Source organism: Gobio gobio, assembly GCF_949357685.1.
Source record: "Gobio gobio genome assembly, chromosome: 2".
In the NCBI taxonomy this organism is placed as follows: domain Eukaryota; kingdom Metazoa; phylum Chordata; class Actinopteri; order Cypriniformes; family Gobionidae; genus Gobio; species Gobio gobio.
The window spans coordinates 11,067,168-11,089,177 of record NC_137098.1 but is presented as its reverse complement, the minus strand read 5'-3'; the positions used below and the strand labels follow the sequence as shown (position 1 = coordinate 11,089,177).

The 22,010-nt window shown below is 36.5% G+C and overlaps 1 protein-coding gene across 2 annotated transcripts in view; it reads left to right on the top strand.

Moving 5' to 3' along the window:
- Positions 1-6,854: 6,854 nt before the first annotated feature.
- Positions 6,855-22,010, top strand: part of ap1g1 (adaptor related protein complex 1 subunit gamma 1) — a 40,721-nt gene continuing 25,565 nt past the window's right edge. The window contains exon 1 of one of the 2 annotated variants that reach the window (XM_079809394.1): positions 6,855-6,961. The gene's annotated coding sequence lies outside the window, so the exon portion shown is untranslated. The remainder of the gene's footprint in view (positions 6,962-22,010) is intronic. The other variant, XM_079809393.1, reaches the window with a different exon arrangement.

Below are 22,010 nucleotides of genomic sequence, written 5' to 3'. Positions count from 1 at the left end.
TCAATAAACTCAATCTACATTCTACAGTTCCCCTAGAGGATTAATTATATGAGCGAATGACTGTACATTATTCCTTGCATTTAAATATGTTTGATGCTGTATATTACCACAAATGAGATCAGAGTATGAGTTAACTTCTATGCTACCACTAGTGATCTTTTTTTAAATGAACACTAGGGAAGAAGCGTTCACCTTTTATTTATTCAGGCAAGACAATTAAGAATAATTGTGTGTGTGTGTGTGTGTATATATATATATATATATATATATATATATATATATATATATATATATATATATATATATATATATATATATATATATATATATATATATATATATATATAATAATATATATATATATATATATAATATATGGTTACACTTTATTTTAAGTTTTTTTTTTAAGGTGACATAATTACATTGTACTAACAAGTATTGAGTAATATTAATAAACTACAAATACTTACTATATAGTTAGGGTTAGTTGTAATTAAGCATAATTTAATGTTTATTTACTGTTACTTTTATGACTAGTAAGTACATGTGGTAATGTGTAACTACGACACCTAAAAATAAAGAGTTACACTATTTTAAGGTGTCATTGTTACAGTGTAGTTATATATTTGAGTACTGTGTACTTACTATAGGGTTTGGTTGAGGATTAGTTGCATGTTATGCCAAATGTACTATTATTACCATGGTAAATATGTAATATATGTAACGAGGACACTGTAAAATAAAGTGCTACAAAATAAAGTGTTACCATTAATGTAAAGCAGTGCTCAAATCTATTAATCGTGATTCATAACATCTAACATAAAAGTGTGGGTGTACACACACACACACACACACATATATATATATAAACAAACTTTTATGATATGCGATTAATCGCGATTAATCGATTTGACAACACATAATTCAAATAAAGTTCTTATGTTATCCAGGTGAAATCAGATATCAAACACTAGATGTACAGTAAAAATAAATATGAAAACTGTTCTTGAAAGAACAAAGTGTATACGCTTAATTTGGACTGGTTGCTATAATTTGCAGAGGCTGTTTGTAAAGACTAGTATTTAAGATTGTGTAGGGTTTCACTGTCTCTTCGCACACATATCAGTGTGATATCAGAAGTAAGTGCATGTGGGGATTTTCTGTAGAGAACATCTTCAGGGTTCAGGTATAAAAACGTGCAAATAAGGTTAATGTACAGTCTCTAAATTATGTTTTACACAAGCTGATATCGTGACCATGTTGTGATGATAGTTGTGAACGCCTGGCCTCTGGCTGTTGTCCTCATACAGTAAAATGCGGATGTAAGACTTCACCAAAGCAAACAACTCAATGCCACAGCGTGCCTACATGATGGTCACTATCACCTCCAGGAGACAAAACGCCTACGTTGCACGGACTAGTAAATTAAAAGTGTTTACAATACCTGGGATACCTACAATTCACTTTGAAAGGGTTGGTCTGTTTTCGTCTTGACATATTATCCCCCACTCCCGGATGAAAAAAGTCGAATCTCTTCTTTGATCCGACTGAGGTGTGAAGATGCTTTTGGTCCAGTCCGAAGGTAAATGTTTTGAAGCAGACAACAATCCTGTAAACAAAACGCTCCGAGCACTACACGGCTACATTGGCCAACGCGATTGGGTTCATTTGACTAAAAGAGAATAAAAGATCACTTCTGCGTTAACAGACATCTTGGTCTTGGTCGGCGATAAGAGCGCGTTCATGTCGATAGAGGTCGGTTTCCAAACGCAAGAGACCGGGAAAGATGCGAAGAGATGATGTGAAAGCCTGCGCCAATGTAGCCGGGCAAATACACTGCAGATACTCTCCAACGACATGCATTTCAAGCGATGAGCTGAAGTGAGAAGAATGACTAATTTGATCATCGACCTACTCCTGCTCATGCGCGAAACACGGTGTTCCTACAGGGGGCGCTCTGCGGCTCACAAGAACCACTTACCCGTTGAAATACATTGATTTCCCAGGACGTCTTTTGTCTATTTACAAACATTTGTCCACTTATAAACATTATAATTTATATTTGGTTGGTGTTAGCATTATCTGAAGGGTTATAAAAACCGTATTTTCCGAATAAGCAGTGATTGGTTCATCCACAACAGCGCTGAGGAGAGTGACAAGCGCACGTATTCATCTTCGTCTTGTATCAGTGCAACGATAATGTTGTAAAAATCAACATCGAAGCCATTGTTGAAACCCTTTTGACCACTGCTCAAACATTATTTTATAAACACAAAAATACTTGAAGTGAATCTCTTTGTTGTTAATGTGTTATAGAGCTGGTATGATTCAAGTAGTTCAATAGTTTTAAGTAGCTAAACTTATTAGCGACGAACTTCGATCGCGTCACCGCATTTGTCCAATTATCGATTAGCATCTTTTCTCCGCCTCTCTTTAAACATCATTTTTGCAATTTTCCCTTCTAGCAGTTTTTCCATTTCTATGATTCTAAGCCTGTTTGGTTTCTAAAAGAAACAACGAGACGCATTGTGGGATACACATACGTGGATGTGGAGGACAATGCCGTTTTTTCTTCAGTTAGCCTATATGTGGCCTATCTATCTATCTATCTATCTATCTATCTATCTATCTATCTATCTATCTATCTATCTATCTATCTATCTATCTATCTATCTATCTATCTATCTATCTATCTATCTATCTATCTATCTATCTATCTATCTATCTATCTATCTATCTATCTATCTATCTATCCATCCATCTTACAATTTCTTTCTATCTATCTATCTATCTATCTATCTATCTATCTATCTATCTATCTATCTATCTATCTATCTATCTATCTATCTATCTATCTATCTATCTATCTATCTATCTATCTATCTATCTATCTATCTATCTATCTATCTATCTATCTTACAATTTCTTTCTATCCATCCATCCATCCATCCATCCATCCATCCATCCATCCATCCATCTATCTTACGATTTCTATCTATCTATCTATCTATCTATCTATCTATCTATCTATCTATCTATCTATCTATCTATCTATCTATCTATCTATCTATCTATCTATCTATCTATCTATCTATCTATCTATCTATCTATCTATCTATCTATCTTACAATTTCTTTCTATCCATCCATCCATCCATCCATCCATCCATCCATCCATCCATCCATCCATCCATCTATCTTACGATTTCTTTCTATCTATCTATCTATCTATCTATCTATCTATCTATCTATCTATCTATCTATCTATCTATCTATCTATCTATCTATCTATCTATCTATCTATCTATCTATCTATCTATCTATCTATCTATCTATCTATCTATCTATCTATCTATCTATCTATCTATCTATCTCTCTCTCTCTCTCTCTCTCTCTCTCTCTCTCTCTCTCTCTCTCTCTCTCTCTCTCTCTCTCTCTCTCTCTCTCTCTCTCTCTCTCTCTCTCTTACAATTTCTATCCAACCAACCATCCATCCTTCCATCTATCCATCTATCTATCTTGCAATTTCTATCCATCCATCCATCCATCCATCTATCCATCTATCTAGAGGCGGAGGTCAATATCGAAGGTCTGTTTCAAAGACACAGTCAACATCTCATATGTAGCTTTTAAAAGTGTCTATTTATAAGGGCATTCTATCTCTTTAACCAGAACTATTGTTACAATCATGACCGAAAACAAAAACAGCATTCAATCTTCACCACTCAGTAAAATGAAATGATATGAAAACCGCCAATAGGTGGCGGCAAATCATTGTCTTAACGAGTTAGCAAATTGATTAATTCCCGATTTGTTCAAAACGGCTGATTCATTCAGGGGCAAAGCAGAGGAGTCGTCGAGTCATTCATTAGAACGATTCATTAAAACTCTCGGATTCATTCAGTAAGGAAACTGAAACTGTGTTGCTCAGAGAATGTCTCTATACTATTTGGAAGCATTTTCATTGGCAAAATAGAACAATATTGAAAATATTGTGTGTAAAAAATGTAAGTTGCCTAAAAGCGTAAACTATTAGAAACTTTTTTTAACTTATTGTTTATTGAATTGTCATATAAAATCAAAATCACATTTATAAACATGCTAATATTTGGGAAAACAACATGTTATTAAAACGTTTTAATTAATTAAAAAAACTTTTTTTTATCCATTTTGAATCGGGTGAAACGCAGCAAAGGCTACTGCATGTAACTTAGTCACCCATATGCAATAATTAGGGATATAAAAAAGATATTTGGTACTGTATAAACAGAATGCATTATAATTAGTAAATAGCAAACTATTGCTGCTAAGAGTACAAGTATTTATTGTTAATTTATTTCTGTAGCAATGTGTTTAATGTAAACAGAAAACATGTCATAGATATTTATGAAATACAAATAGACGTGTATGTCTATGATAATTGAATGGATCATTTAGCATGTGATGGCTTTCAGAAAGGAAGAGGGTATGCCTGAGAATCAGCTCATCAGTTTATAAGCAGCAAGCCATGTGCATATAGTTATTGTGCAAATTGTAGACGATATTTTTCACACTTGCCAAAACATGTTAAAATGAATGTGGTGTGGTGTGAGGAAGAACCTAATTGTTCACTGTTTTGCGAAATATAGGCCTAATTGAGAGAACATTAAATAGTTATATATAATGAAATATAATAAAATGTCATTATAATAATTATATAGAAAAATGCAACTATTTAAATTGAAAATTAATTGTTTCTCTTCACATGTATACATGTAACATGGGTAGAAAAACAGATATGCAACTTAAAAGCAACATGAAATTTTGTTCATGGGGAATCGATTGGACGGTTGTGGTTTGCTATTGGTTGATCTCGTGAGATTGACAAGTTGTCCCGCCTTTGCACCAATAAACACGTCATTGGAGAGATGATGTGCTGCAAGAGGGAGGGGAAGTTATTTTGATAAAAATGGATAACATAAATCATTTATAAACACTGCAAGGCCTATTCCGTAAAAAAGAAGTAGGCTATTATCAATTTTGATTTCATGGTGATTTTAATAGAAAGTCAATACATTCCAGATCATATTTGAATAATTTGCTTTGGCTTTAGTGACAGGACAATATAAAAGCCAGTTATCTGACTTTGGAAATGACATACTGCAATACAAAATTCCTCCTCAGGTCGACCGAACGACCCCTGGCTTACTAAGAGAACCAGTTCAGTGACTCCCAAAGGAAGTGCCACAACATTGCACGCTGACGTCATCACTGACTGCCACGAGGTGAGGCGAGACCGCAGCACGGCTCTTTGGGCAAGTCCTCCGCCGCACTGACACGTAGCGCAGCGTTAAAATACAAGTGTACTCGACTGACATACATAATATGAGTCAAAACGGGCACAGTAGCTAGCTTGGGATTTATATCATGGGGTGGATAAAGCATCTTGCTATTACTTAATAAAAGAACATGTCTATGCAAACCGCGTTCCTCTGTATAATAGGCTATTTAAACACGCTAATAAATGTTGACAATAGTCACAAACCCTAGTTCATCGCATTATTTACTACCAGAGCTTATGTATGCCTTTATTTGTGCCAAAAGCAACTCGCATGACATAGAACAACAACAACAACAACAATAATAAATGGTTTATATGGTTAAATATTGAGCGTATTTTCTACATTTCAAAGAAATATACCCATAATAAATATAACATACGAATTATAGGCCAGTCTACAAAAAAGGAGGATTATTCATACCTAAAAATGGCAACAACAAAAAAGCTGAGAAAGTATTATGTATAAATAAATCACCTAGAATAATAAGTTAATGTACTGAATCCAAGAGTTGGTATTGTGATAAAGAAAAATAACAGGATTAAAAAAAAAGTAGGATTTTTAGAGAGGTAGGCCTACACTCGTTAAAAATAATCGTGACAGAAAGAGCTTTTTTTCAATATTTCTGGGGAAGAGACCAAACCTCATTCCAGCTGACAGTGGATAATGCCATCCATTGAAAAAAAAGTTATCTATTACCAGAGCTTTTTTAATATTCATGCCAAAACCAACTCGCATGACATTGTACCATGTATAGAACAACAAACCCTAGTTACTACCAGAGCTTATTTATGCCTTTATTTGTGCTAAAAACAACTCACATGAAATTGTACCAACAAACATAGAACAAAAAAACAAAACAACAACAATAATAAATGGTTTATATGGTTAAGTATTGAGTGTATTTTCTACATTTCAAAGAAATGTACCCATAAATATAACATACGAATTATAGGCTAGTCTACAAAAAAGACAGTAGGCTAGAGGATTATTCATACCTAAAAATGGCAACAACAAAAGCAGAGAAAGTATTATGTATAAATAAAGTACCAAGAATAATAAATAAGTTAATGTACTGAATCCAAGAGTTGGGGTTGTGATAAAAAAAATAACAGGATTTAAAAAAAAAATAAAAAAAAAAATAGGTAGGATTTTTTAGAGAGGTAAGTTAGGCCTATCGTTAAAAATAATCGTGACAGAAAGGCTTTTTTCAATATTTTTGGGGAAGAGACCAAACCACATTCCAGCTGACAGTGGATAATGACATCCATTGAAAAAAGTAATCTATTACCAGAGTTTTTTTTTAATATTCATGCCAAAAACAACTCGCATGACATTGTACCATGTATAGAACAACAAAAAATAAAATAAAATAAAGAAAAACACCTATATGAGATTAAATATTTAGAGTATTTTTATGACATTTCAAAGAATCTCTGTAGGCTACCCATAATAATAGATTTTACTACGAGATGAGGTCGCGCCTTCTTACATCCGCATTTGAAGTTCGGAACATCAGTCATGTAACCTTCCGCCTGCGGTAGAAGTGCTGAGGCTGGGACCGCCGCCATTTTGAATGTCTGGTCCGTTCCTCCTTCCGTCGATTGAGAAGATTGCACTTGTTTTCTGGTATCGTAACGGCTGGTGAGTCGGACCTTATTTTAACCGTATAAACGACTTCGGTTACGACTGGTACGTTGGGAGCTGTCAAGCTGCTCGGTTTTATTCGCGTTAGTTTGTTTAGACTCAGGGCTGCATAGGAAGTGGAGCGCACTGGCTAAAGCTAAAGCGGCTCGCGAGCCTCTCGCTCGGTGGCGGCGCTCTGCGCGTGCACCGGGACGCTGTCATACGCTCGAGCGCTAACGCTCGGCTAGCTAAACTATCATTTGCGATGTATTTCCAACGACGTTCCGCTATCAGGCTTGAAATTGCAGTTACACTGTAGTTTATGAACGTTTCAGTTGGTCTAAAGTAGAGGTGTGTGTTTAATCCTCCGTCAAATCGACGCTCAATTTGAGGCCTGCCTAGATTCCAGTCAGTTAGCAACGGACACGCAGCACTTCATTCACCGACATTACCAAGGATAAACAGCGGTATTTAATACCTAGTAACGAGTTATAATACTCGTGTAAAGGACTAAAATGTACCCGATTTTTAAACCACAGCGTAATGTCTCCTCATCTCAGTGTTTATCATTTAGCTTAGCACTAATGGCTTGACGTTATAGCGCAAGGGGATGGGTCCAGAAACATAAAACCTTGAGCAATTTTCCTGAATATTATAAATGAAACAGTCAGGGTCCTATTTTAGGAAGTGTAGTATTGGTAGATGTCAAGAATACGAGGTGTATGATGCCACTTGTGTGTGTTTTTAGGCTTGTTTAGTCACCAGGTGGTTTTGAGGGAGATGTGAAATCGTTCTTGATGTTGTACTCTATACGTAAATGCAGTCTAAAGTGTTGTATCTGTCATACATTTACATATATTTACTTGTTGTGCATATGAATGGCGTGTTGGCATCGATTCATTGTGATTGTGGTGTAAGGTTACAGAAATATAGGAAGTGACCGTCTGTAAACGTGTCCTCCCAGTCGCTGCTGCAGTTTGCATGATTCCTGGCTTAGATTTGCATTCTCTGTCCACGCCAAGAGTTTTGTCTTGTTAGTTTTTTTTGTTTTGGTTAATGAATAGCTTAAAGTTGCAACTAAGGATTAATATTCATTAGACTATTAAAGGGTTAGTTCACCAAAAAAATGTAAATTATCCCATAATTTACTCGCCCTCAAGCCATCCTAGGTGTGTATGACATTCTTCTTTCAGCCAAACACAATCAGAGTTATATTAAAAATATCCTGGCTCCTCCCATTTTTACGATGGGAGTAAATGGTAGCACAAATTTTTGTAGGCCAAAAAAAACCCCCACATGTATAACATAAAAGTAATCCATACTGCTCCAGGGGGTTAATAAAGGCCTTCTGAAGTGATGCTTATTTTGTAAGAAAAATATAATTTTTTGTAACTTTATATACCATAATCACTGTCTTCTGGAATTCCGGCTAAAGAGTGTCCTCGGACCTGACACGTGACGTATTGACAATAGGAAGATAGAGCAAAACAAAACACCTGTCATGAATTAGAATACATTTTTAAAGATAAATCTTGTAGGATTTCAATATAAGAGAAGAGGAGCTTGAGTTTGTTGCCCAGCTCTATTTGTTTGAACCGTGAGAGGCATCTACTCAAACCTAAACTTATGTTACTCCTACATCCTACGTCATGCATCGGGTCAGAGGTCACTCTTTGGTTGGAACTTGTCTTGCGTACTGCCGTAACTGGAAGCTAATGATTATAGTTTATAAAGTTATAAATATGGATATTTTTCTTACAAAAATGCATTGCTTCGCTTTAGAACGCCTTTATTAACCCCATGGAGCCGTATGGATTACTTTTATGATGGATGGATGCACTTTTTCAGAAAAAATGGTACCATTCACTTCCATTTATAAAGCTTGGAAGAACCAGAATATTTTTTTTATCGAACTCTGTGTTCGACTGAAAGAATTAAGTTATATACCTAGGATGGCTTGAGGGGGAGTCTATTATTTTTGGGTGAACTAACCTTTTAATCAAACTTATTTTTTATGATTAATCTTTCGATTATTTTTGATTAGTCGATTTATACTTCAGTTAAATAACCAATAAATAATAGTCACAGAATCTTTGAAAATGTTGCATTTAAACGTTTTCCTCATAAAAAAATACTTAATTTACAAATTTAAAAAAGCCCAACATAAATAGTGCCAAGAGATAAATACCCATGATTGCGGTGTTCAGTCACTATTTTTGATTGACAACAGCGCTTACAGGTGTGAGTCTTGTTTTGTTCGTTCAGCAGATTAAAGTGGTTGCTTAAAAATAGGTCTGAATGATGGTCAAAACTGTATTGTAGCTCGGGAAACCGTATCGACAGTATCAAAGATGGCGACATCCATAACACCAGGAAGTTTGTTTACAATTGACAGGACGTTATTCAATAAATGAGTCCAATCAAGGGGAGAGTTCATCCATGAGATATTTTAAATAACAATTGCTTTGTAATGAAAATGTCTATTTCATGTTTCGGCAGTGTAAACGACCAAAAACGAAGCTGAAGAACTTTAATACCACTGGTTTATTACCTGGTAATGCAACACCCTGAACAACATACATCGTTTAATTACCCAAATTTAGTTACTGAAACTTTATTTTTGTGAAGTGAAAACAATTTTAATTTTGGTTTTAGTAAAAAAGTTGATTCTGTCTCTGCTTGTAACTGTTCTAATAGTTCTTGCCATATATCTTCTCTATTTGGCGACACTGTTTCCGTTTAGTTTATAGCACTGCTTTATTGAAACTTGTTCTCCAGGGGGGTATTCCGGAAAGCAAGGTTAACTTACCATCACATATACCGAACTCCTGGTTGATTAACCCTAACCTTGCTTACTCGAGGTATGCTGGTTCCAAAAACGTGTCCTTGAGTAAGTTCAGACAACTCATGTCTGTTTGTATATATTAATCTTTTCGTTTAATAAGTAATATTTATTCACTGAGAATATGGTTTATATTGTTTGTTTGATGCTAATTCATTGAATGAAGATCCATGTGTGATATGACAATAAAATAAATGATAAATATATTGGAATTGACCGTTCGCATAGACCCGCCCCCTTTACTTACTGTTGCTCTCTCACCACACACACACGTTCTCACGTAGAGAAAATACATCATGGAGCAAAGAGGACACTGACAACACACCGACAGACAGGACAGAGCAGGTTACTTTTGATATGAAACAGTCTCACCTTTGAAATGGTCATTTTTTAAAAGAATTTTAAACAATAAATACCGTTTTGTGGCTCTTTAATGTGGCATGATCGCTGTAGCGCCTCAGTTAAAGCTGCTCGTAAACCGATCATCTCTTCCTTCTAGTTCATTGATAAGCATGAAATAAACATGAATGAACCCTAAAAGAAATGTTGTTTCAACCGCGGAAAGCCGTCAGTACACACCGTTTTTCCAAGTTCAAGTTCACCGACGTTAATCTACTAACTCTTGTCTGCTTTGTCAGACAAAACGGCAGATTCGGCGATGTGATTGGTCAGATCGCCTGTCAATCAAACTTGCGGCGAAGGGTTAATTGGGTTAACATTTAAACATTACCTTGTTATAATAGTGCTTTAGAATTATTAAATAATATTGTGTATTATATAACCATATAACAGCTGTAGTTATATTAATATAACTATATCAATTATATAACACACATCTGAATACCTCTTAGGCAAACTAACCCTGGATCATGAGCTGCTCTGGAGCAGGTTATGTTCAGAGAGTGACTTGCTATAGCTACTTACATACATACCCTCAAAGTTACGGCCGTTTTTGGAACGGAAAGTTGAGGTTTTCCGCTTTCTTACCTGTAAACATACCCAGGTATGTCACACAGCCTGCTTTCTGGAAAACCCCCCAGGTCATCTCCTTTAAGGGGTTGTGTGTTTTTTTTTTTTTTTTTTTGCTCTTCTCCTGGTTGCTAAGCGCAGCTTCCATGTGATCAGATGACGTAACTCTCTGTAGGCAGGTGTGAGAGAAACCTTGCTATTTGTCGAAACCGAGATCATTATATTTTGGCTTGTTACCGGAATTCAGCTCTTAGGCTCAAGCGATTAAGAAAAATTATGTTCATGTTTCCATTATCATAATCTGACATACAGATTATAGCTACATATACCTTCTTTAGTTATCTGACTATCATGTTACTGTCCCAGATTAGGACCTAGGGTAAACTATTATTGTACCAAGTGCTGGACTACAGACGTTTTTGTGGTTTTGGCCGATTCTTGTGTAATTTAGCTAAATAAATTTAATTCTAGAGTCAGATTTCATAAGCAAACTCTTCTCTTATACTGTCTATTCAAAGCTGAATGGCTTCCCCAGTCTCTGTACATCACCCGTTTACCAGAGTCTCCCCAAGTTTGCAGTTACATGCCTTTGGCAGGAGACTCACAGTGGAACAATGCTCTTATTATCCCAGGAATGTGACATATGGTCACGTAACGCTGATCATGGAGAAAGTATTCTGCTCTTGAAGTATAAAGCTAGGGTCACCTTAAGCCCTCTTTTGCAGGGGTTTTCAAACTGGGGTCCGGGGCCCCTCAGGGGTCCTCCAGAAGGTTCTAAGTGGTCCCCAGAAAATTTCAGAGAATCAAAAGACAAAGACAAAAATGGAGAAAGTCTACCGAATATTCTAATGGTTTCATTTCTAAATGTTTCTCTCCTTTCTTGCCGTATACTTTCCAGAATTGTATATGTTTGCTTTGTATCTTTAGTGAGTTTTTCTCACTTTATCTCACTCACTGGGGTTGTAAGGCAGTTTTCTTAACACAGTACGTAAGCTGCTTGCATACATTTATTGTGAAAGTTGCTTATACAAATAATTTTGAATTGAAAAAGTTCTTCTTCGGGTTTATACTCCCAACATTAATAGCCAATTTAAGTTGGGAAACAATGTGTTATTTATTATGTCACACTTACTATTTATCTAACTGTTTAAATGTTTTTTTCATACATAATATATAGATGGATTTTAGGAAGGGGGTCCATCATAAAGGTTCATCATATTTGAGGGTCCTTGGCATCGTAAAGTTTGAAAACCCCTGCTCTATTGTACCCAGTTTGGCTTCCAAAAAGTGAGGTCAACCTGGAACTATAGGGCTGTGTATTGTACTTTGTATTGTGTATTGTGTATATATTAAAATTTCACAATTCGATTCGATTTCAAAGCGCAAGCTTTCGATTATTTTGCTTAGATTATTTTGGATATATATCAGGTACAATACACGGCAAATTGTCTCAAGGAAAACAAATCATAATGCTGTAAACAATGGGAGTCAGTTGTAGGATACCGTAATATAATAATTGACTGATTTGTATACAAACACTTAACTTTTTTTTATAATCAAAGTTATATGAAATACTTCTACAAACATTTAAATGGTGGCTGTCATAAAAACATGCCAGATTTATTGAAACATGCTTTAAATATTGAAGAACATTAAACATAATGTGTAATATATTTATAGTTTATGGACACTGAATATGGATATGTGATGTGACATTGTTTACAAGTTGTTTTACTCACGTCTTTCTACGGTTGAAACACTGAGCGTTTCCATGTGACATGATACAGATTTCTGTAAGTTGTACTCTATCTTTTAACATACCTTCTGATGTTCATGTTTATTTCGCGCTGTAACTGGTATTAAGGCGGAAGAGAAGATAAGTTCATGTGAGCTCCGCACTGCCACTTCTTTTGAGCTGAGCTGCGCCAGAGCTATCTCACGTCACAGCGCCAAAACGGTATTTATGTTTTTGAATTTCATAATAAAATGGACGTAATTTGAAATCTGAGAAATTGTTTCATTTGAATAGTAACAAAGCACAAAGATTATTGCGATTTATTGGATGGGAGGGGCTACAATGTTCTGTTCATTCATCAACTGATAACGGGATGACTAATCGATTCTTGGGATTTAAGAATCAATATCGGTTCGTAAAAATGAGAATTGAATAATTTTATTTTCTACCCAGACCCTAATAAGCGGTTCCCCGTACAAATAGTGTGTGCTTGAAAAGCAGTCCTGTGTTATTTTGAACAGTTGGGTTGAATGACTACTTGGAGAGTGCTTCCTCTCACTGTCAAGGTGGATCATAAGGCATCACGTGACTTAGTGGCTAGGTGTGCGTAGTCATGCTTTCTTAGTCTATTCAAAGGGAAGTTCCTCATTCATTCATCTGTAAAGGTTATTGCATTACTGAAGTCACAATACTGGATGCTGAATCACTAGCTGTCGAGATGAAGTTGAGGATCTGCTGCATTAAGGCATATACGCGGTAATGATTCATCATGTTTGTGTGCCAGCTCATTGGATGAGGAAAACCCATCACGTGTTTCTCTCTTTTGAACGCAGACTGACATTACATTTTGAAACCAGTGTAGCTCAGTGGCAAGAGCTGTACTGGTGCTGTGTTCCACTCCACTTTTAGACGCAAACTTCCCTAAGCACTTCCCCACTCGGGGGAATCCGCGCCGCCATTTTGAAGTGCGTTCCACTTCGTGAAGTGGACGAGGGAAGTTTAAATGGGCAGACCCTCGCTCCTTCGATTTTTAAAAGAGGGAGCGAGTCTACTTCATATGTACACTTCAGGCAGCTTCATATACCACAATGCAACACGATTGTGACGTCACCGTATATTGCGTTAATTACCCCACCACAAACAACTTTGTGATATTTTAATAATTTTTTTTAAACGTTTAAAACAACCCAAACACACCTGTATACATATAGAATGCTGCATTAAACAATTTCGTAAGGGAAAAACATTATAATAAACTCCATAGTGGATTCCAAGTGATCAAGGGCTAAGGATGTTCCAGTTCAGTCCATTGCAAAGGTTCCTCCAGTAGTGGGCACTCATGCAACGCAAGCAATGACGCACATCCAAGTGAACGAGAGCGAGTGAAGGGCATAATAAAAACGAACGCTGCACAGGAATAGGAAGCACTTTTTTTGTCTCACACTTGTTCCCTTGATTGAGCCGCCTAAACTGCATCATATTAACATCAAAGCATCAGCTAACTTTCACCTTCATTGTGCAAACTATGTGCAGGGGCAGACAAGGGCTTAGGAGGGAAAGGCAGCCAAATCTTTTGATGTTGATCCATCATAGTTCTCTGCAACACCAGGGAAATTTTGATGAGTCCCACTATTAAACTTTTTGGATTATTTGTTCTACTGCTATCTTCACTTTACAGTACACTTTTATCAGCAGAAGTATGTCCTTACGTGCTGTTCATTGTACAAAGCAGTTGGGTTTTCTGGGTAACTCTAGTTCTAAAATGTCTTACTGAAACATCATTCCACTACATGGCCTTAAAGTGTTAATGTAAAATCCTGTCATTTACTCACTATAGATGTGCATGAGTACTCGGACGCGAAAGCGATGATCAATCATGAAAGCAATGATCGCAGTGACTTAAAAAAAAAAATCTCTTTCTGATTGGTTATTGCAGCATTTTGGGCAGTTTTGTATCTGATGTCAGATTGGTTAGCGTTAGGACTGCAAGCCGTTCAAACGGGCAAAATAAAGTGAAACTGGACTTGAAAGCGCATGTTAATGCCTGAAATTATTTTGATCATGAAAATACAGTTAAGTGCAAGATGTGCAATGCCAATCATAACATTATAATGAGAACACTATTGTAATAGAATGTAGTAAATTCTTTGTGCTTTAGTTGCAACTTAGTTCAAGTTCAATTGCATTTGTGTTCTTTTGTGCAGATACCAGTTGTAATGTTGCTTTTATGTTGTGTATCAAGGATATCTGATTAATCTCATATATGATGGGTCATTTAGAACGGGCTTGGGTTTACTGCCGTTCATTCACTCTTCAGCTTCATTCCTTTTAGATGTTTCTTTTTTGAAAACATTGATGCATTATTGATAATCTAGTAGTTATTTTTCTAGTCATATATCCATATTTTGATAGACATTTTCATGTCTTTTTTTTTATTTGTTAACATGAATCGTTGTAATCTTTGAATCATATTTTTTAATATACATTATCAGCAGTATTTTAATTTAACAGTACCCTCAGGTTGTTACAACTTGTATTTGTCTGGGGGAGACCAATTAAAAAATAAAAATAAAATTGGATGTTTTCTAAAATATATAATATATTTGTGCTTCAAATCTATACATTTTTATCTTTGACTGTCAAATCACTACCTGTGTGTTACATAATGGGGTAGTTCCAGTCCTGACTTCTGTTTGCTAAATGCAGTGTTCAGCTATCAGGTTTTTTTCCACTTCAATAAGCTCCAGCAATAAGTAACTAGCCTTTTGTATTGTGTCAGGTGCCTTCACACAGTTCTTGGTCTTCTGCCAGTTTGATGAAAGCCAAGTCTTCTTTCTTTGAGGAAGGGATGCTTCAATCCTAAGTGCCTCTTCAGCTTACTTGGCACTATGTTAGCATTAGCAAACTTCTCTATGCAGGTGACATGCTGGCTAAAGGGCAATTTGCAGCCCCGGCTTAACTAAAGCTGCAAACAAGTCCGCTCTTATAACTTCTGGCTGGGGTGGATCTCTGCATGGGCAATTGGCTTGTTCTTCATCGAATCAACTGCATCAAAATGATAGTGTGCATATATTATTTATAATTTAGTGTTAATCCAATACAATGACAGTTTCAAGGAAATGCAGAGCAATTACTGATACATCATCTGCTTTAATTGTGTAGTGAATGTTTTGATTTGTGTCTTTTTGTTAAAAGCAGTCATTCTGAGCCTTTTAAACACATTTTAATAGATTTCCTTGAAATAATAGTTTCAAGGTACTTGTCAGAGCACATCCTACACATCCCAGCATAAACACTGCCAATTAATTATTTAATAGAGTGTCTATGTTCACAAACCAGAGTTAGTTTTAAGAGATTACATACTGTATGAGGAATTTGGCATGGCAGAAAGCATACCAAGAGCGCTCCCTTTATAATCACTAAAAAGCTCACTCATAGTTCATCGCAATCTCACAAAGTTCTGTTACAATAAATGAGACTGGGCAAAGAATCTCTTATTTACATAATTGTTTCCAATTATAAAGAATCCCCTCACCACTCAAAGACGCCTGAGTTTTTGTTCAGTGGTAACTTAAACACCCCTGATTGGCCATTGCGTTCAGGAAATCAACAGATATGTTTGTGATTGGCTACATGAACACGTTGCAAACAGAAACCCTTGATGTTCTGCAGCAGCAGGCAGTGGTTGAAGTGAGAAAATCCCACGCTAGTCTCAAGTCCGTGGCCAGGGGAAAAGGAGCCTTGTCCAGCCTTACACATTTCTGATTCATATTTCTGAAGAGAATGTGTTATTTAAAGTTACCGTTGTAGAGATTCGTGTTCCTGTGGGCTAAATGCTGCTGAAGACGTTTTCGTTATGTAATGCGTGAATGGTCAAATCAACAGAAATGTTTTTCTTTTTGCTCTCAATAGTAAGTTGAGACCTGAATGAACATACAATAGGGGTGTAATGGTACACGTATTCGTACTGAACCGTTTCGGTACAGGGCTTTCGGTTCGGTGCACGCGGTTCTGAATGCAATCTTTAACAGTCAACAGTCAGCTTGTTTTAAGCGTGGAACATTCTTCAATCCTAGTACGAACATATTAAGTATTCAGTCCATTGTATCACAATTCAAACGATAAATGCCGTTTTGATGCTCTTTAATGTGACGTGACTGATCACTGTAAAGGCGTCAGTTCAAGCGGCTGTAGCGCGCATGCGGGTGTTAACACTTACTGAAACGTATCATATGTTGTGTAATCGCTCAGTGTTTCAGCCGCTGAGAGACGTCAATATTAAAACGGCTTGTAAACAATGTAACGTAGCATTAGGCCTATATTTACCCCAGAAGTCATTCAGTGTCCACAGCTGTTAGTTCACTAGAGAGATGAACTTTCACTTAAAATATGCGCTATATTAGCCTATATTAATTCTACTGAACCTGTTAGTGATATCTTGATTATTTTATGTATGTTTAAATAATTCTGTCATGAAAATGTCAGACACTGTGTATAAATGATTATATTTCAACAACAAATTGGAGAAAAAAATATTTTATTATTAGATTTAGAAGTTAATGCAAAAACTGCCCATGTTTGCACACAATGTGTTATTTGAGTGTTGATTATTATATCTAAAAATAAATAACTGACTTTAGGCTAATAGTTTGGGCTCTGTTGTTAACCTTTTAATATTATAGTTAAGTGTTAGCAAGGGCTCCCTTTACAGCATTATCTTTAAGAAACTTTTATTATAATTGAATGCATTAAAGGACAGACACAATTTTTCCAGTAAACCACTGTTTAATAAAAATAAATATTTGTATTCAGATTTGTGTACCGTTACACCCCTAACATATAATTAGGGGGTCACATTGTCATCTGTGTTGTTTTTACCGACAAGTTTTACATTCATAAAAACAGTGAGCCATCCTGAATTCATTAAGGAATTTTTTTCCAAAGCAAATTTGTAGGGCTGTAATCTCCCAGTCGATTAGTCGATTATTGGTCGATACGTTCTGGCTCGACCAAAATTCTGATTGGTCGATTTTTTGCCGCGTTCATTTAATCAGTTTTGCTGCGTTCATTTAATCAGTTTTGCTGCGTTCATTTAATCAGTTTTGCTGCGTTCATTTAATCAGTTTTGCCGCGCCGCGTTCATTTCGTCAGGTGGAAAGCACTAATTGCTAATGGGGGTGTTTTGAGAGCACCCCTGTTTCACAGGTAACGGTCTGCCTTCAGAACACCCCCATTGTTTTCACTTCTTTTGGATTAGCCCAACCCACTGGCGAAGAGAAGTCTCTCACTGGTCCTTTGTGTTTCATTCCCCGCTGGCTCAAACGTACACCCAAAGTGGTAAACTTGAGGAACGCCCATCAACATACACATGAGGGGAAGCGTCACAACACCACGCTATTAGTGGATCTGTACTGTCAGTTTTGCCGCGTTCATTTCATTAGTTTTGCCGCGCCGCGTTCATTTCATCAGGTGGAAAGCACTAATTGCTAATGGGGGTGTTTTCAGAGCACCCCTGTTTCACAGGTAACAGTCTGCCTTCAGAACACCCCCATTGTTTCACTTATTTTGGATTAGCCCAACCCGCTGGCGAGAGAGACAGATTGAAGAAGGCTAGTTTTCTTGTATATTATTTATTTAATTGTGATAGCGTTTTTTCTGCTCTTGATCTGGCTTGTTTAATAAATATTCCTTTTTTATTAAAGAGGACGTGCCTTTTGTGTTTAAGAGTAAAAGCTTTAAGTTAATAGTCTATTCGTGTCTCATATGTTTGAGCTGCACAGAGCGGCTGAAATGAGTGTCTGTCAGTTATTATAATACATATGACAAAAACAATTGTTTAAATTATGTTGCATATTCCTCAAAAGTTCTTGTGATGATATCTAGTTGACAACACATAGTGCCATATTTTCGGAAGTCATAGTCTATGATATTGCGCAGGTGCATGCGATGCGACGCTGTCAGAGCCGACAGACTCGTGTGTCAGACTCATTTCAGTGCAAAATAATCAGCTCAAAAACTATTTAATATAGCCTACAGCAAATAGCCTACTAGTTTTTTATGTTTATTTATAATTAATTTAGGGAGACAACAAGGCTACCAAGTACTGCGCACAGTGTGCAGCTTATTCATTTAAGTTTTTTTTTTCCTAACGTTATTTTAGTCGATTTTTAGTCGAAAATTTCAGGACTTCAGTCGACCAAGATTTTCTTTGGTTGATTACAGCCCTACAAATTTGAACCTTAAATAAGCTCATTTATAGTATTTCAACTTGTTACGTGTCGTGAAAATTGCTGAAGAAAATGGCACGGTGTTAAAATACTAACCAACCAGTAAGGGAAATAAAAATGATAGCAAGAATATTGAGTTTCTCTCTTTGAATTTCTCTTTTGAAAACCATAAGAACAAAAATATCTGCTTTTAGCTAAACTGTGAACTTAAGAAAAAGGCCACTCCGTGTTTTACTCCTTGAAATAACACTTTGCTTTTATCGCTTAATTGGACAATGACATTGTGTATTTGTCATTTAAATGCTCTTCTTTGCACTGTCCATCCATTTACGAACGTAACTTCTGTTTTTCTGCAGCGAGATGCTGAGAATGTCTTTGTTTAGCAAGTAATTACTGTAGTTCCTCTCTGGCTGGAGCAGCTTAATTAGGTGCTGCATGCTAACAGATTTAAAGTGCGGGGTTTCACTGTGATGAAGAGCCAAAAGCAGCTCTCATCTCTGCATGGAGGAAGGGAGGAATATTAACTTTGTGTTGTGTCTTGGCTCGGTATATATATGTGTGTGTGTGTGTGTGAGATGGATCTCCTGCAGTGATTAATGTGCGGTATCAGCAGTAAACCACTTGTAGTGCTCTGTCTTTCTGGTGCCACCACTGATTACTTACTTTTGCAACTTACATTTAATTACAAGGTGACCTCACACCATCCATACACTTCATCACTGTGTTGAGAGGAGCTGCTCGGTGTGTGGGGTGAAAGTACTGTAATGCCATGTCCGTTCAACCTCAGTCTGCAGCATGAGTCATTTCCTGTTCGGTCTGTTTTTATGATCCACGTTCATATATTTAACTGCTCTTTTTGCCACAAAGCTGTCACCGCGGATCCTACGACAATCCAGAGAGGTTTTTTAATAAATGAGCCTTCTCTTTCTATTAGCAGCCCCATTTCACTCCTTCCATACTAATATCCCTCTAATTCTCACACTTTATGAGCTGAAGGTCAGTTTTCTCCTGTGTGGCAAGTGCTAATGTGACCTCAGCATCCCGTGCTCCCTCTCTCCGCATGTAAGTTTTCTACAATGTTTCTTGCCTACAATATATGTTTGAGCTGGTGTAATTTTGGGATGGCAAAAGATGCAGTCCATAACCAAATTACCTTATCACACGATCTCGTGACCTTATTGCATAACATCCCCTTTCCTGTGAAGTCAACGTTTCTTTCAAGCGCCTTTTTCTTTTTTGTTTGCTCCACATGTTTGTGTTGGAGCTGGATTAATGTTTGAAAGCATATATGCTCCTGCAGCTGGGCATAAAAAGACAAGTCATGTAATCTTACCACTTTGTATGTGCTCGCTTTGAATTTTTAATCAGCCTCCAGTGGATTGAAACCTGATTCTGTTGAAGGAATGGAATTTCACAGGTGATTCTACCTGCGTGTCACATTGGCTGATGGAGCTGATTATGGGCATACTCTGACGTCTGCCTTTTCCTTACTGTCCCCATAGAAAAGATCGCCACATGTGCTAGTCAATTATGAGATGCTTGGCGTCTTTTGGGATTCTTAGAGCTCTGCAGAACGACTGATCAGGAGAGCGCTCCAGGGTGTTGTGCTTAAATTCATCTTGCGGTGCTGGAGCGATTTCCCCATTTGCATCATTATCATGGCAACACTTCATTTAGAAAACCGGTTGCTATCGTGTACTTTTCTGTACTAATCTATTAAAGCTAATTTATTAGTTAATATTATGAGAAGCAGTTATACAAGCGGAAATATAATGTATTAAGCTTGATGTCTGACAAGTCCGTGTCAATGGGGATGTACAAATGTAATTATAATTTTTTTTCTAAAATCAACTAGTGTTGAACTAGCCTGAATGACTAGTCAACTAATTGGATTTAAGAACACCCTGTATAATTAGACTGGTTTCAGATATACCTGACCCCATTTGTACACATTTCTTTAGGGGGCTTTTATAGAAGACTGACTAAAAGGAATGAAACCAAATGCAGGGAACTCTAGATACATTCTAGTGTTATTTGAACAATTTTAAATACTAGGATGGACAATTCTGCATCAATGCAGTAATCGATTTATAGCCTACTGACAGTTCTCTGACATCATTCTTCATACGCGCTTCTCGTGCTAGTGTAAAATGACAGGGAGGCGAAACACAAAAGTAAATAATAAAAAAATACACCCACTATTTTAACATTTACTGTGTGTGAGCAGGTGTGTGTGCGTTATTGTAACTTAAGTACACTTCACAGTTTAATGGGCTTTTAGTATTTACTAGTGTTTAGTTCTAAATAGGGTTGGGTATTGTTTGGGTTTTTTACGGTACTAGTGCCAAACCGATACTTTTAAAACAGAACCGGTGCCTGAACCGATACTTTAAAAAAAAAAGCCACCAAACGAGGTGGATGACATTAAAGAATGGATTTTTATTGAAAATAAATAATTAACAAAGATTATTTAAATTGAACAATTTATTAAAAGTTTAAAGTATACTTAAATGTATAAATAAATACAAAACACAATTTACTTAACAAATTCACAGTAAAACCTAAGCCACCTAACCCAACTACAACAGGCCTAATTTAACACTAAATAAGTTGCACTACAGTACTAATAACAGCAGTAGTTGGTATTCTTGGTATGCTTCAAACCAGCTTCAAGGTTCAGGTTTATTTTGCAGAAATATGACCATATTCTCTGGCTAAATATTTTAGAACGCATCGCCTTATTGTTTCCATGGCGACGCGTCATGCTTCTCACATGACACACAGCAGCCGCTATAGCGCTGTATGACAGCTCCGCTGTATCGCCTTTATTTCGTTTTTTTTTCTTTTGTTGTTCAAAATATTCACAAACTTGTTAACTGCGCGATGGACACTGCCATGTTAGTTTGCGCATCAGATAATCGGATCTGTCGGATTTACATCATATAAATTCATACTCGTCTCACAAAATACATGAAAGTAAGTGACTGCTGAACTGGAAGCAAAATAGAGTAAACTGTATAGTTACTACATAATGCGTTTCTGATATGAATAAAACACGTAGTCAAATTAGAACTGTCTGAAAGGATTGTTATTGTCACTTACATAGACATCAGCTGGCTCGGCGCCAGCCAAAGCACATTTGAATGTAAGTGGCACCGAAATGAGGAACCAAAATCTGCGTTCTGATTCGGTCCGGTTGTATAGGTATAGGTATATAGGTTTTGGTACCCAGCCCTAGTTCTAAATGGTCCTGCTGTGTTCAGACTTGTTTGTTTGCTACATTCAGGAAGTGTA